Source organism: Macrotis lagotis, chromosome X (assembly GCF_037893015.1).
Source record: "Macrotis lagotis isolate mMagLag1 chromosome X, bilby.v1.9.chrom.fasta, whole genome shotgun sequence".
Classification (NCBI taxonomy): Eukaryota; Metazoa; Chordata; class Mammalia; order Peramelemorphia; family Peramelidae; genus Macrotis; species Macrotis lagotis.
This window is the reverse complement of record NC_133666.1, coordinates 356,512,226-356,522,014: the sequence shown is the minus strand read 5'-3', so window position 1 is coordinate 356,522,014 and position 9,789 is coordinate 356,512,226.

Below are 9,789 nucleotides of genomic sequence, written 5' to 3'. Positions count from 1 at the left end.
CTATCTCTGTCTGTCTCTGGCTCTCTCTGGCTCTCTCTGGCTCTGTCTTTCTCTCTCTCTCTCTCTCTCTCTCTCTGGCTCTCTCTCTCTCTCTCTCTCTCTCTCTCTCTCTCTCTCTCTCTCTCTCTCTCCTCTAATTTGTTTGCTTTCTGTTTCTGCTCCTGACATCTATCTTCATCTCAATTCCTAACTCTCTCATAATAATTAGAAACATACATAGAACTTCATCTTAGTGCTAGTCAAAGGTGTATTCTTGAATCACAGACAGAATCTACTACTTTATAGAATGCAATGGCAAAATAAAAATAAAATTACACCTTTCTGTAATTTTGATAGAATCTTGCTTACAAGGAAAAGGGTTACATGCAATAATGCATGACTCCAGATGTACCTGGAGTCAGTTTGTTATTTGTGTTATTTGTGTAATTTGAGGTCAATAGCCTGTCCCATTGTCATCTCATGTATAATAGTTCACTCTTCCTCAATTGGAATGACATCATTTTGCATTGGTTGCCTCTTAGCCTCACTCAAAAACTTATCTTTAAGCCTCCAGTGAGTCTACATTGTGTCAAGGAAAACAGGACTGTGCTCATACAATTATAGAAAGCTCCCACACAGTCTGTATTGAATATTAGAACTGTCAGACCAAGCTCAACATTAATAGAATTCTCTTGGCTCTGCACTGTATTCTTATCGGGAAGGTCAGCTAATGGAATAGTCTATAGATCATATTGAGAAAAATCCTCCCTAAAGGATTGCAAAGAGCTTTCACATGTCACTTTCTACACAAATCTCAATACATGAAAAAAGGAATAAGGTAATTTTAAAAAAATAAGGTAATTAAAAAAACATTTTAAAAAATGCTGTCATATTCAAAACATCTTATTTACTTCACAGCAGCTGGTAGGTTAGGATAAGCAGTATCCACAAATAGTGAGTTGATTAGAATAAACAATTTATAAATAATGTTCGCATTTCATTACACAGACATAGGTGCAACACAAATAATTGTGTGACTTACCCAAAGTCATACTATTAGAGACAAATCTGAGTCTAGGACCCAGATTTTCTTAAGTCCCTTTGACCTATACACACACACACACACACACACACACACACACACATACACACACACACACACAGACATATATGATTTCTGCTATAAGGCTCTTGAATTTGATGGCTGTATTTTGGCTGTGGTTGTGCTTCTTACTAAAGGGGAAAAAAAGATAAAGCCTGAACAGAAATTATTAAGACTTTCAATGTTTTTTTTTTCCAAGTCATTGATTGACTTGTAAAACTTTAAGTAATTGAAGAAGCTCAGGGAACTGTCTTCTTAGTATAGTTCAGTTCTTGAGTTAATCTTAAATAAATAATAGTATCCTATTAGAAGAATCCAACTGGCATTCATTTATCATCAAGCATTCATTAGAATAGTGTAATCCATTAAGTTGTAGACTACTTGAGGAAAGAGACTGTCTTGAACACTTTTTTGCATCCCTGGAGTTTAGCACAGCATCTAGAATTTAGTAGTACTGATTTGTCAGGCATCATACTAGGTAATGGAGGTTACAAATGTAAAATCAAAATAGTTCTTGACCTCAAATGGCTTGTACTTTATCAACTAAGACTTCATGAAACAGATAAATAGTCAGGAAAAAGATACAAAATGAATACTGAGTAATTTCTGGGAATAGGAAGCTAGGAATAGGTATGATTAGAAAAGGCTTCGTGCAGTAGCTAATGTTTGAGTGAATCTAATGAAGGTTAGAGATTCTATAAGAAAAAAGGTGGAGAAATGAATTCTACATATAGGACTCAGGCAGGGGTATTCTGAAGCCTGTTTGAACCAGTTTGAAAGAACCAATTGTTAAATTTTCAGTGTTAATATTTAAATCTTGGGAAATCAGCAAATACTATAAATTAGGGTGTGGGTACAGTGAAGCAAGCCACAACATTAGGGGATTTCCAGACTTAAAACAATAAAGAAAATAATTAGACAGGTTAAACTTAAAAGTACATATGTACTTTTTTGAGAGTTGGTTGTTAAACATTTAACCAGTGCACTTTTAAACCCAACTTATAAAAAAGAGAAGAGATAAAATGCTATGTCTGAGGGAACAGCAATTGGACTGATTTTGATAGAATGTTGCTTACAAAGAAAAGGGTTACATGTACTGGAGTCAGTTTGTAAAGGTTTTCAGATAGCAAACTGGAAAATTTAGATTTATCTTAGAGGAAATAGGACCACTTAAATTTCTTGAGGAGGGCATTGACCTAGATAGGAATAGTAATTTGGTAGTTGTGTAGAGGATGAATTGAAGAAGAGTGAGAGAATAGAAGCAGGGAGATAATTGAAGAAGTATATGACTATGTCAGAGAGGAGAGAGAAGAAGAAAGGAATAAGTATTTCTTAAGTACAGCCACATGCTAAGCCTTTTCTAAATGCCTTACAAGTATTATTATATTTTTTAAGGTTTTTGCAAGGCAAATGGGGTTAAGTAGCTTGCCCAAGGCCACACAGCTAGGTAATTATTAAGTGTCTGGGACCGGATTTGAACCCAGGTACTCCTGATTCCAGGGCTGGTGCTTTATCCACTGCTCCACCTAGCCGCCCCATATTATTATATTTGATCCTTACAGCAACCTTGCAAGGTAAGTATTTCTATCACCTCCATCACTACCATGGGGAGATTAAGTGACTTGCAAAAGACCACATAGTCAGTAAGTGTCTGAGGTTAAATTTAAAATCAGATCTTTCTTACTCTAGATCCAGCACTCAATCCGTTGTCACCCAGCTAGCTCAAAATTTGAACCCCAGATCTCCTGACAGCAGAACTAGCACTTTTTCTACAGTAACTCACCTCCTTCCATGTATTGGGGGTCTAAACTATAGTGGTGGTTGAGTGAGTGAGGAAAAAAAAGGGATAAATGTAAGAGATATTGTGGCAGTAGAATGCACAAGCCTTGGCAATTGGATAGCTTTGGTTGGAAGGAGATGGGATTTAAAGAAAAAGAAAGCAGAGTAAACAATGAGTTAAACCTGACAAAGGGGATTATCCTCAACCTAGAGAGCAAACTGGTCATTTGTAGGTGGAGGAGAAGGAGAAATACTGATGTTCCATGTTTAAAAGAATTTGTAGAATCAAAGTCGAGAACATATTGCATAAAATTTGTGTTCATATAACCAGAAAATTCTACATAGATCAAAGAGTGAGACATATGAAGGTCCATTCTCTGATCATATTTCACTTTGAGTAACTATTGCAGCTGTGATAATCAATGACTACAATCATTCAAACCAAGTGATAGAAGTCTGGTTAAAATGAGCTTACAGTCCTTTGACTTACTGTCTTCATTCCTCTGGTTTTCATGTGAGTTCAAATGGATACCCTATAGAAGACTGCTATAAAATGAACACTTGGATTGCAAAATGCACTACTGGCTTCATTTAATCTTAAAATTCTTTTTTTCCAAGGTAGTTCAAGGATTTTTTGCATAATGTGCTTGCTTACAAAATAGAAGGAATGACCACTTCTGAAAAATGTGTACAGTCAAGAAGTAGGATGACAAAATGTATGAATTGTATTGCTGGGGGAAAAAAGGAATCATAAGCAATCTAATTAGAGGAATAAAGGTCAGGATTCAGAGAAAGTACATTTGATATAGTTGGATTTTCTAAAATTATGGGTAGAAAGTGAATAGTTCACTAAAATTTGTGATTTGGCATATCAAGTAGACCAAAAATATTATTGAGGTAAATTTAACTTTTTTTTCTAAAATTAAATTCAGTCAAGACACATATAGCCATAAAGACATCTTCAATGAAGAGGTAAAGAATATTATCTTTTCAATATAATGCAATCAAAAGCAAGTTCATATTCTATTTTTTCTTTTTCTTTTTTAATATTTGTTATTAAGGAAAGTTCAATGTGCAGTGGGAAATCTGAACATGTTTGGAAACGAAAATAATAGAAAAAAATGACTTTTTTATTTAGGAAATGCAGTTCCATCATAAAAGGTGTCTATAACAGCATAGATGTTATGATTTCCCAGATGGAGCTGAAAGAAGCCTTGTAAATAATAATGTACTTGTTCAATCCCCTTCTTTTTAGAAGCAACAAAACTGAAACCTTGAGAAATTGAATCATTCGTATACCTAAGATCACAAAATTATTTCATTAAAAAAATCATCTTGCATACAGTTGTGCAGTATGTGTAGCATTAAAGTTTTGGTGAGCAAAGGATTAAACGTTAATGCTTGTTGTGCATAAGGCCATACTCCTCATTGATTTAAGTACCCACTCCATTTCTAATCCCTCCAACCCTGATTAAAATCATAAATTGATCATTCTGCCATTGTCATTTAAACCTCAAAGCCCTTTTAATTGGTTACTTTTTTCTTTCTTTTTTTTTTTCAATGAGGAGGGTAAAAAATAGGAGAAATAGTGGGAAGACAGAAGCTTGTAACATTAATTGAATAGCACCTTTCTATCATTGTGAGGAAAACTGTCTTCATGAACAAATGCCTTATGGTCATTTCTGTCTACTCTCACAGCACTGATGTAGAACACCCAACTGAGAAAGCAGCTGTGCAGAGTCAGTAACTGGTGAGCCCTGTGGGAGGTCTACTGTCCTAATGCTCCTTACAGAAATTAATGCTTTCTTTCAGTTGCTGTGTTGTCATTAGCAGTGCCAGAAATGTGAAATGTTTTCCTCTGTTCTTCAACAGTGGTATAAAGATCACAGTGGTGTGGCCTTTAATGGTTTAGAGAGCCTGGATCACTCTGGTTTTGTTTTTATTTATTTTTGCCTTTTTTTCTTTTAAGAGCAGGTACTGGTTAGTTTTCAAGGTATTCAATATTGGAAGCATTTGATTTATCATAATGATTATAGGGTTTCTGATGGCAAAATCAAACTTATAGTTGAAGCATACTGGACTCTAGGTTAATCAGTTGTTGGGTTTTGGAGGAATGAGTGTCAATAAAGAAAATCTCAATACAAACAGTAGTATTTGTTCCTAGATTGCACCCCTGAAAGTCTTATCTGAAAAACTTAATATATTTTATGTATCTGATAAAAGCAGCAATAAGAAATAAAATGTAACCAAAAATGACATCATATTTTAAGAAAACCACCCAATGTTGAATAAATTTGACTATTTCCATATAGTTACATTAAAATGTTCTAAGATTTGTGACCTGGAAATGTCTCTTAATGTAATTAGAAGGGACAGTACTGGACAAAATAATTAATGCAGTCACTAGCTCGTAGTCTTTATTGATGCTATAAGATTGGCATAAGCAAATACAGTGTGTCATCTATCAAAACTAGGAAAGTTGGTAGGATAGATTTTTATTTAACCTTAAGCTTATGAATCAAGATAAGGGTAATTATTTAATTTTCTAGGCAGAATATAACATACACACACACATATACACACATACACACACACATATACACACACTCACATACAATTTGGGTTGTCATATTTTGGTTCCAAGGTCATTAGTGTATTAGAGCTGAAAGAACAAGCCCCTCAAAGGGAGCAGTAGGTCCATGGCTGTCATTGATTCAATAGCAAAACAACCAGTAAAAATGAGAAAAACATAGTCAATCAGTCACTTGTTTAGTCCAGATGATGCCAAACAAGTTTGACTGATTATTTTACTGACTTGACTGAATCAATTTGCTTTTTCACGTGTTGTAAATACAGCTTTGGGGCACCAAGTCACCTAATAGTTAATGTGAAAAATATGGGCAGAAAACTAAAGAAATATTGGAGGGGTTTTTTTTTTGCAATTTTCCATGAAAATGCTTCTCTTTTGATGTGAAAAGTTCAATATGATGAAAGGATATTTGCCATGTACATGGTAATTGTTTTAATAAAATTAAAGAGAGCTCAAAGATTTTTTTCAATTAGAAATCATTCATTGTTAGTTAACCCCTACATATTAAAAAGACATTTTAAAGTTTACATTTGAGTCAATGATTCTTTAATTATCTGAATTAATTGAAGGAAAAGTAGTGAGTTATATAAATGAAGCACTCCAGTTTAGAAACTATAATTTGCCAAAGGATAGAATAATTCAGTAGAATAGTTATTTGGCAACTAATCATTACTGTTATTCTGACTTTGAAATATAAATATTTCCCACATCTTATAATTTCAGATCCCATGTGAGTGAAAATCCTATTCCATTATTCTAGAGATGTCAATGGAGTTCTCTGTTGTTTTTCAAATAGAAAATATATGGTTATAACAATATTAATAGCTGATATTATATAGCATTTTAGGTTTGCAAAATACTTTATGCACATTATCCCACTAAGAACTCAGTGAGCCAAGTGTTAAAAATTGTTCTTAGAAAGTAAGACTTTAGGGGCAGCTAGGTGGCACAATGGATAAAGCACCAGCCCTGGAGTCAGGAGCACCTAGGTTCAAATCTGGGCTCAGACACTTAATAATTACCTAGCTGTGTGGTCTTGGGCAAGCTACTTAACCCTATTTTGCCTTGAAAAATCCTAAAAAAAAAAAAAGTAAGACTTTAGTAAAAAAAAAAAATGACTTTATATCTTTACTGTAACAGTTTAAATACATTTAAATGAATCAAAAACATGATTCATTTAAAAACTTTGGGGGTGGCTAGGTGACACAATGGATAGAGCACTGGCCCTGGAGTCAGGAGTACCTGAGTTCAAATCCAGCCTCAGACACTTAATTACCTCGCTGTGTGGCCTTGGGCAAGCCACATGACTCCATTGCCTTGCAAAAAAAAACAAACTAAAAAAAAATATTTGAACACTGTGCTTTTTATATTGGTTTGGGTTTTCTAAGTATCTTTATTTTTTAAAGTTGGCACAACTTTTGTATTCAAATCCAATATTTGTCACAAATTGTAAAAAAAATGTTTATTTGACAGAAGAAATTTGCTTTAAAAGGAGTTTTTAGGATTGTTATTGTTTTATGTAAATGTGAAGTAATAATTGCCTTATATGCAAACATTTCCATAGCCAGTAGGTTGACCACTTGAAAATGAGTTCTCTGTTCATGGCATCTCATGAACAAAGAAAAAGTACAAAATATAACAAAGTTCTGTACATCTCCTTACTCCTTCTGCAGCGATGGCAGGAATCAGTTCCCAAAAAGAGAGGGCAAAGTGCATTAGAATCACCCATATTTTATATTAGCTATAAATCTTAATCTAGCTGTCTCTGCTCTAAAATTATGGAATCTTTGCATATTAATTGGTCTAAAAGGGAGGAATTAAAATTAACCTTGGCTTTCTTAGTAAAAGTAAAGTCAAAAGTCAAAAGGAATCAGTAGATACCTTGAAGGATAGTTTTCAGATTCTCCCTGGGAATGCCAATTACTGCTAAAATTGAGAATATTAATTAGTAGAAAACTTGGTTATTTCATCTTGAAATCTCATAATTACCATTAGAAAATTATCATCACAGAAAATAATTGCAGCCCAGGTACCTTTTGAAGAGAAATTTATTTTTTGCAAAGAAATTCATGAAGAATATAAAATTTTCTAGTTTTAATAGTCATATACATTGATAATGCATGACTTCAATCTTAAAGTAGACATAAAGGAATATTATGAAAAACATGGTGAAAATATACTTCAGAAGTCAGAAATGAGATAAGACATGGATTCTGATCTCACAAAACAATTAGAACTCCATGTCTCCTCTTTTCCAATCTTTACAAATTTTTATAAGAATAACCAACACAAACATCAAGACCATCCTTCTTGAGGGTACGAAAAAAGGAAAACAAAGTTTTTTTAAATATTTACCATTATATAATTAACAGAAAAGTATGGTTAATTCATAAATAGTGCTATATTGCTTAATTATTTTTTTAGGTTTTTTCAAGGCATTGGGGTTAAGTGGCTTGCCCAAGGCCATACGGCTAGGTAATTATTAAGTGTCTGAGGCTGTAGTTAAACTCAGGTACTCCTGACTCCAGGGCCAGTGCTCTATCCACTGTGCCACCTAGTCACCCCTATATTGCTTAATATTTGTTGACTTTTTAAAAGTATAACTAGGGACTGCTTTAAAATTTTTTATTGTGTTTTTTTGTTGTAATCTCTCACAAGAAAGATGCAAGAAATCTTCCTTCTGGAAAAGCATGATGATATATGATGAAAATGACCTGAAGACATTTGTTACATGTTCAGATATTCTGTAACTGGTTATGGACTACCAAGCATGCAATAGAGAGGAGCTTCTTTGGTTATACAACTGGAACAGAAGTTCATTTAAGTAGGGAGTAGGAAATCAGTGTCAGGTCTCTTATGGAGGGAGGACAGGAGAAATCTTTCCAAAATAGCTGTCAGTAGGGGAAGATGAGTTCCTAAGAGCTCATGTATGGGAAAGAAGCCATCATGTGAATGACCCTGTTGCTGCTTCTGAATCAGATGAATCCATTTCATTCTGTTTCTAGGTAAATAAGGTCAGAGATGGCTAAGGTTGAAAGCTTCTAAATGTCAAAATAGTGATCCATTAGGAGGTCTTAGAGCAGAGAAAATGCCAGATCATGCATTCACATAGTCCAGTATCAAGGCCTCAAGAAGTAAGGAGAGGTCTTGCCAACCCAACTGGGAGATAGCAGAGATGTGGAATTATCTAATAGCTATGTGATTTTTGGAAGTGAACTCAGTAAGACAAAACTATACAGAAATTAAATCTGAACCACTCTCCCAATGACCAAGATGATATAAACAAGATTATATTCTCATGTGTAACATAAAATAATTGCAAATGCTTGCCTTTTCTTTTTGCCTTTAAAAATATTCTTTGTGGGCTGGCTAGGTGGTTTGATGGATAAAGCACCGGCCCTGGAGTCAGGAGTACCTGGGTTCAAATCTGGTCTCAGACACTTATTAATTACCTAGCCGTGTGGCCTTGGGCAAGCCACTTAACCCCATTTGCCTTGCAAAAACATCTAAAAAAAATATTCTTTTTTATATGAGGTGGCTCTCTGGGAAAGGGGAGTGGAGAAATACAGAAAGAAATTTTGGTGACATCAAAGAAAATCAATTAAATTTGTTTCTAAACAGTTCAGTTACATCCTTTTATAATATTCCTTGTCAAGAAATGCTCTTTTAATTCAAACCTTTGATTGAACCTTTCATTCAAACCATTCTAGGATACAACACAATCTAATTTCCTATTCAAGGGGTATTACCCTCACATGCTTATCCTTTGGTGCCATTATGACTCTCATAATAAATTGTAAATTCTGGAAGAGAAATAAATATTTACTTTCTCTTCTAAAAGCCCATATATGACTATAAGACAAAATTTCTCCTTAAACTTTCTCCTCTATTATTTTTCCTCAGAAAAATTATTCACAAAGGTATTACTTCATGATGAAGTCAGGTACAGTACAATATGCTCTGAAACTTCTATCCTTTGCCCAGCTAGGTGGCAAAGTGGGTAAAGCACCAGCCCTGGAGTCGGGAGGATCTGAGTTCAAGTCACTTAATCTCCTTGCCTTGCAAAAATAATAATAATAATAATAATAATAATAATAATAATAATAATAGCCTACCAAACCCTTTGTACTTATGTTACCTGTTTTGTGTGCTAGGGGTCCCAATCACTCTCTTCTCTACTCTTGAAAATTACCCAAACATCAGAACCCTTGCTTGAAGAAGTTACTCTTCTTAAGTGTCCAAACCCCTTAATAGAGCCTATTTCCAGCTTTTATCATAAATGTTTATCATAAGTGTTTATGAGACTGCATTCAAAAAAACTCAAAAGCATTCTTTCTAA